Source organism: Oratosquilla oratoria, chromosome 13 (genome assembly GCF_046742065.1).
Source record: "Oratosquilla oratoria isolate Oo_2021 chromosome 13, ASM4674206v1, whole genome shotgun sequence".
NCBI lineage: Eukaryota > Metazoa > Arthropoda > Malacostraca > Stomatopoda > Squillidae > Oratosquilla > Oratosquilla oratoria.
Window position 1 is genome coordinate 50,444,557 of NC_134789.1, and position 8,322 is coordinate 50,452,878.

Consider the following 8,322-nt stretch of genomic DNA (forward strand, 5'->3'; position numbering starts at 1 on the left):
AGCGAAAGCACGAGAATATGGCCAATACAAGCCTGTACGGACACCCACTTTAAAAGGGGGGAAAAGTACTTTTGGTATATGCACGAACAAGTAGCGTTGTTGGACATGATCACGTGTACATTTTTTTTTGGGGGGGGAGTGAAATGTCACGTATTCGTACAAGCCATCCCATCCGTGGGAATTCATCGCACATGACTAGTTGTACATCGTGTGTCTGGCAGCATGTATGGCAACCTGTCGCTATGGTTGACATTGCTGTCAAATGCCTTCAAACAAATATAAACTATTATACGTATTCTATAACGCTTTGTCCCCGATTGTGTCAAGTTTTATGGACATTCGCTAAATCATCTTCGCAACACATTTTTCTTTATTATTATCATTTATAACAAAATCGGTCGCTTACTGACATCCAGTCACAGAAATGGCGCGTGGTTAGAGTACTTGACTCGAAACCCAATGATCCTTAGTCTGATCCCGGCCACCGGCTGCATATGACAAAGTCTTGGTCGGCTTCTGATACTCCCAGAAGCGGTCTCGAGCTCATTACCTCTTAAATGCAGATTTCCACTCATATGAATAAATTCGCCAGGCGACAGCGATAAATAACCTCGTTATCTACGGGTTCATCTATTAACACCTATGAAACTTCCCACACTGATCTCGATGTTTTTTTTTCACCATGATTTTCTGTGCTCATTTTACTTTTATCTTATTTATTTATTTATTTCCTAATAGCCCGTGGCAAGGGTGGTCTAACTGACTGCTCTTGCCACGGGTTCACAAAAATAAAAATAAAAATATAAATAAAATAAATCTACAAAATCATGGTGAAAAATATATCGTAAATTTTTTCTTGAAAATATACTATATTGATCATGATAGTAATAGTGAAAAAATAGCAATGATAAAAGTGAGGGTTGTGGAGTGTATTAGGGATGAAATGGGAGGGCATGGTTTTTATGCCTTTGTTTTTTGGCTACCTCCCTTATTATGGGGGGAAAGCCTTTGGTATATGTATGTACAATAATAATTATAATATTAACACTGATGATAATCAAGATAATGGTTACAATAATCATTATAAGTAAATGTAACTAACAATAATAATAACAACAATACTAGTACATACATATACCAAAGGCTTTTTCCCCCTACATGGGGGGTAGCCAAAAAGAAAAAGGCATAGAAATCACTCCCACCCATTTCATTTTCCATATATTCCACTCCCCTCCACCCTCCCTCCTATCTTGGCACCTCCTGGATGACGGGTCATCCCTGCATACTGTCCACTGCCCTGGGTCAGAAGTAGTGTCGCAAGACACAACACATCCACAGCAAGGCCACTTCATAAATTCGGCGACCCCCCCTCTCCGTCCCCTCATGCGTCAAAAACAATTCTCATACATACTTCCTCACCCCCCATCCCCCACCAACTCCCCCTCATGCATCACAGCCTCATCTATACACAACCCTTCTCCATTCACCCCTATCTTCTGTCCTCTCCCGTCCTTCCTCAACAGACATTCCTCTCTTTTGTAAAGCCCCTTTCACCCCATCCATCCATCTCATCCTAGGACGCCCCCTCATATTCACTCCTTCCATCTCTGCCTTCCACATTTGTTTTACTAATCTTTCTTCACTCATTATTTCCATGTGTCCAAACCATCCTAATACTCTTTCATCAACCCTATCTCCCAACTCCCTTTCCACCCCTGTTCTCCTCCTCGCCTCCTCATTTCTCACTTTATCCAGCCTAGTAACCCCTATCATACTTCTCAGACATTTCATCTCAAACAAATTCAAACTCCTTCTCTCCCCCTCTCTCATGTTCCATGTTTCTGCCCCGTACATTGCTGTTGGCACAATCACTCCTTCATATAACCTCCTCTTAGCATCCATTCCCAAATGTCTATTTCTCATTACACTTTTTAATCCACCAAGGCATTTACTCGATTCTCTCAATCTACATTCTACCTCCACTCCCACTCCTCCCTTTCCTGTCACATTCGTCCCCAAGTATCTGAAACTGTCCACTTCCTCCAGTTTCTCACCCTTAATGCTCACTTCCAGCCTACTGTCACTCTCTCCCCTTGTACATATCATCACCTTACTTTTGCCCACATTTATCTTCAGCTTCCTTCTTTCACACACCTTCTCAAACTCTGTCACTAACTTCCTCAATCCCTCCTCTGATCCTGCTACAAGCGCAGTGTCGTCCAAACAACAGCTGGCTCACCTCCCACTTTTCTCCATTTTCTTTAATCATCTCCAACCCCTGACCCACTACCTTTGCATTCACCTCTCGTACCTCCCAATCCATGTATAGATTGAACAGCCAGGGCGACATAACACATCCCTGACGAAGTTCCACCTTTACCTCAAACCATTCACTCTCTCCATTTCTAATCCTAACGCAAGCTCTACTACTCTCATAAAAACTCTTGACTGCTCTTAACAGCTTTCCTCCTATCCCATATATCTGCAGTACCTCCCACAGTGCCTTCCTGTCTACCCTGTCGTAAGCCTTTTCCAAATCCATAAAAGCCAAAAAAACATCCTTACCTTTTCCTATAGCTTTCTCACATATCTGTCTTACCACAAAAATCTGATCTACACATCCCCTACCTGTCCTAAAACCACATTGTTCCTCACCAATTACTCCCTCTGTTCCTCTCCTAATCATCTCAATCAAGACCCTCACCATAAGCCTTCCCAACTACACTCAACAAGCTGATCCCTCTGTAACTACTACACTCACACTTGTCCCCCTTTCCTTTGTAAAGTGGAACTATACAGGCACTCCTCCAGTCCTCCGGCACTCTACCCTCTCTTAAACAAACATTAAATAACCTCACCAGCCAGTCCACCATAACTGTACCTCCTTTCTTCAGACATTCTGCATGGCATCCATCCAGACCAGGTGCCTTACCTGCTCTTATCATCTTAACAGCTGCTTTCACTTCATCCTTCCCTATTTCTCCTCCGTTTTCCTCACTCATCATTCTCATTTACTTAGCGCTTCCCACTGCAACTACCTTTCCCTCCCTATCCTCCTTCACATTTAGCAACTCCCTAAAATACTATGCCCACCTTCCTCTCACTGCCTTCTCTTCTATTATCATCTCTCCATCTGCATCTTTTACCTTTTCTTCTCTACTTGATTCGCCTCCTCTTCCTCTTTTAATTTCCGTCCAAAACATCTTTTTATTACTTTCAAAATTTTCTGTCATATTCTTTCCCCATTTCACATCTGCTCTCCTCTTTGCTTCCTTTATCTTATGCTTAACTTTCTCTTTACTTTGTACCTCTCATATGATTCCCTCGTCCTAATTTATAGCCAATCTATGAATGCCTGCTTCTCTTCTACACCCTTCTTTGCTTCCTCATCCCACCACTCACTACCCTTCTTTCTATTTCCTCCCGCCCTCCTTGTTCCACACACCATCTTTGCATACCTTATGACTCCACTCCTAGTTCTACTCTATCCTTTACTCTCTCAACTTCTTCTTATACTCATTCTCCTTTATTTGCTCATTTAAGCAGTTCACTCTAAGTACCTCCCTACCTTCTGCCCTTTTCCTCTTTCTCCACCTATTCTCCACTCTCAATTTACCTTCCACCAGGAAATGTTCTGATATTCCCCCACTCTCTCCCCTTAGAACATGTACATTCTTAACTCTTCCTACCATACTCCTGGTCACCACTATATAGTCTATTAACGCTCTATCTGCCACCCTTCCATCCACCACCCTATCCCATGTGTACTTATGCTTGACTTTCTTCCGAAACACTGTATTTGCTATCATCAACTCTCAAGACACATCTCCACCACCAATTCTCCACTACAATTTTTGCCTGGAACTCCATACTTCCAATCACTCCGTCAATTGGTTCATTTCCTTCCCTAGCATTTAGGTCTCCCAATACAACTACATTGACATTTCTCCCTAATCCCTCTATATACTCATTTATATATACCCAAAAAGCCTCCCTTTCCTCTACGCTCTTCTCACTACCAGGCCCATACGCACTTACAAAAACCCACATCTCCTTTCCCAGCTTCACCTTCATCCACATCAACCTTGAAGTAACCTCCTTCCACTCCACTACCCGCTTACTTATCTCTTCACTTACTAGTATAGCCACCCCTTCTCTCCCTCGTCCCCTCTTCACTCCTGAGTACCTTCCAGCTACACTTCCAAACTCACATTTGCCCTTTCCTTTCATTTTAGTTTCACTCAAAGCCAGTACATCCACCTTTCTTCTCACAAACATATTGCCTATCTCTTCCCTTTTACTCTCATCTGTACCACATCCACGCACATTAAAAGATCCAAACCTTAGGGTACTGGTTGGAAAGCTCCTAGACCCTCTTATGCCTTTACTTCCTTTTTTAGAAATGTCCCCTTTTGGGGCTACATGTAGTAGGACTCCTAATCCCATCCCCCGTCCCTTTTTTTGTCGCCTTTTACGACTGAAGTGGAAATACTTGGTGGCAGTATTCTTTTCCCCCACCACAGGGTAGGTAGGCGAAAAAAGGAAATGAATATTCAGAGAAATTGTACAGAACAGTAACAAGGGGTTGGGGGACAGCATAACGGAGGGACAGTCGTGGTATAAAAGTGTCATCATTTCTCTATGTACAGAGTTTTCCTCTATCACAGACAAAATTATGTGTGTCTCTGGTCCGTAGGGGCGCCCCATATAGACCCTAAAGTATCAACTGCATACTACTTTACCACAACATGCAGCCAATATCCCAGACGGGGATAAGTTTTCTCATCTAAATCCCTCCACTTGGGAACCCTTCTCAGTTAAACAAGACCATCTAACGTTGACCCGAACAAAAACTTCAGAGCGAGTCAGCCCACTTCGGTACAATCTGAACCTTTGCATCACAATAGACGAAACCCTAACGTAAATCAACAAAAGAGGACTGAACTTAACTGAATGATCAAAACGTAAACGAAAAAAACATTATTTGTTTATTAATTCATTTATAGATTTATTCACTTTATCATTCATTTGTTTGTGTATTTATTTATCTATTCATTTACTTATATACTTCTTTATTGTATAAGGAGATTATTTTTCCTGTGACCTCAGCATCACAAACATCCTCATACAAAGTACAGTTGGCTTCAATGTAAGTCCTACAGGCATTGATGTTTTCTTCTTGTGAGGAGATGTGCGAGGTGTATCTCTTCGTATCGTAGATTTACGACGATTCTAACGATATTATATAAAACTTACCACATCGCGTATGTTCAACGTGAAGGATATGCTTGCAACAGCGTCGCAGGCCAATGTAGTCACACGTGGAACCAAATCTACATTTATTATATCTGTTATCACAGAAGACACAGAACACTACATTGCTCCACACTAACAAACACCAGACATAGTAATATTTCTTCTCTAAATGACTTATAAAGGCTGTTGCCGATTTCCTGGAGGCCGCGATTCTTTTGCAAGAGACTACAGGTAACGGGTTGAATGATCTTCTGCTTTCTGTCCATCTTTCCATGCACACATGGGCCAATGACGGGTACCTGCATGTGACGGTTATGCAAGGAGTACAGTGCAGCTGCCCATTTCCTGTAAGATGGACAGTAGCGTTGCCCATTTTCAAAGCCCGTCAGTCCCTCTCTATATCAATTTCAACTGTCTTTCTTACACTGTCCCACACATGGAGAACTAACAGCAGGCGGCATCTCCCCTCCATATATTACTTGCATCCAGTGACATGAAAACAGTCCCACACCAACACAAGACGGACAACAGTACAAAGTTTCTTCCCGGAGAGATCTGTGGGTAAAGATAGCTCTAATTTCCCACAAAGGCGTTAAGTTCACTGGATTGAATAAGCGACCTTCAAGACTGCAGTTTGAGTTTGCCAACCAATGAGCAATCACGGATTCTTGTAACTGAATTTGAACATTCGGAGAACATGTGATATATGTAAGTCGGTGTCATAATTGAAATATTCTGGTCTGGCCATTATCAAACGATTTTTTTCTTAAATTTGAATTCGTTCTAAGATTTCGGAACATTTTGTTCTGAATAACGGAATTTCAAAATTCTACACACCCCTGAGAACAGTTTTGTAATTTACTGTGTTCATACTATTTCGCTCAGTTGGGGACTGGTCCTCTCCGTTCACGTATTAATTCATTTGAACGCGTTACAAATATCATAGTCAGAAATGTATTAGATAATTCTACTGTAGACTTTTTGAGCCAGTTTAAATAATACATACATATACTAAAGGCTTTTCCCCTTTACAAGGGAGGTAGTCAAAAAACAAAGGCATAATATCCACTCCCACCCATATACTGTACTCCACTCCCACCTACCCTCCCTCCCTCTTACCTTGGCTCCTCCTGGATGACGGGTCATTCCTGCATCTCGCCCACTGCCCTGGGTCAGAAGCAGTGTAGCTAGACACAGCACATCCACAGCAAGGCCGCTTCATTAAATCGTCAACCCCCCCCCCCTCTCTCTCTCTCTCTCCGTCCCCTCATGCAGAAAAGAAGACGGGGAGAAATCCCTTCGGGCTGCGTCAATTTATTTTTCACACATATTCCCTCACTCCTCATCCCCCACCCACTCCCTTTCATGCATTACAGCATCATCCATACACAACCTTGCTCCCTATTTTCTGTCTTCTCCCGTCCTTCCTCAACAGACATTCCCCTTTCCCAATGCCCCTTTTATCTCATCCATCTCATCTTAGGATGCCCCCTCATTTTCACACCTTCCACCTCTGCCTTGCACACCTCTTTTACTAGTCTTTCTTCACTCATTCTTTCCATGTGTCCAAACCATCCCAATACTCTTTCATCAACTCTATCTCCCAACCCCTTTCCATCCCTGTTCTCCTCCTCACCTCCTCGTTTCTCACTCTATCCAGCTTAGTAACCCCTATCATACTTCTCAGGTACCTCATCTCCAACACATTCAAACCCCTCTTAATTCGAAAATTGTGTCCTAAAATTATTTAATATGCTCCCACTTATAATGATAATAATAGTAATAATATTAAGTTGGGCAATCTTGAAAAGACACAGACAAATAAATGAATGTAACAGATTAATGAATGAATTGATAAACAAATAAATTATATCATCTGAGAGGTATTACGATACAAAATTAAAATTTGTAAATGATGAATATAAACTATGAACCAAGTCGAGAGAGCACTATGACAAATAAAAAAATATGATAATAATAATACATACATACATATACCAAGGCTTTTTTCCCCTTCCAAGGGAGGTAGCCAAAAAGGGAAAGGCATAAAAACACTCCCACCCATTTCATCCCCAAATACACTCCACACCCCTCCCACCCTTCCTCTCATCTGAGCACCTCCTGGATGACGGGTCATCCCTGCACCCCGCCCACCGCCCTGGGTCAGAAGCAGTGTCGCAAGACACAGTACATCCACAGCAAGGCCGCTTCATTTAATCGGCGACCCCCCCTCTCCGTCCCCCTTTGCATATAAGGAGAGGACGGGGAGAAATCCCTTCGGGCTGCGTCAAAATTTACTCACACATACTACCCCCCCCCCACCCCACCCCCCGCCCATTCCTCCTCATGCAGTCACAACATCATCCATATACAACCATTCTCCACTCACCTCTGTCTTCCGTCCTCTCCCTTCCTTCCTCAACAGACATTCCCCTCTTCCCCAAAGCCCCCTTCACCCCATCCATCCACCTCATCCTAGGACGTCCCCTCATGTTCACTCCCTCCACATCTGCCTTCCATACCTCTTTTACTAGTCTTTCTTCACTCATTCTTTCCATGTGCCCAAACCATCCTAATATTCTTTCATCAACCCTCTCTCCCAAATCCTTTTTCACCCCTGTTCTCCTCCTCACCTCCTCATTTCTCACTCTATCTAGCCTAGTAACCCCCGCCATACTTCTCAGACACCTCATCTCAAACACATTCAAACTCCTTCTCTCTTCTTCTCTTATGTTCCACGTTTCTGCCCCATACAGTGCTGTTGGCACAATCACTCCTTCATACAGTCTCCTCTTCGCATCCATTCCCAAATGTCTATTTCTCATTACACTCTTTAATCCACCAAGGCATTTACTCGCTTCTCTCAATCTACATTCTACCTCCACCTTCACTCCACCTTTTCCTGCTACACTTGCACCCAAGTATCTAAAACTATCCACTTCCTCCAGTCGCTCTCCCTTAATGTTCACTTCCAGTCTGCTGCCACTTTCACCCCTTGTACATCTCATCACCTTACTTTTACCCACATTTATCTTTAGCTTTCTTCTATCACATACTCTCCCAAAC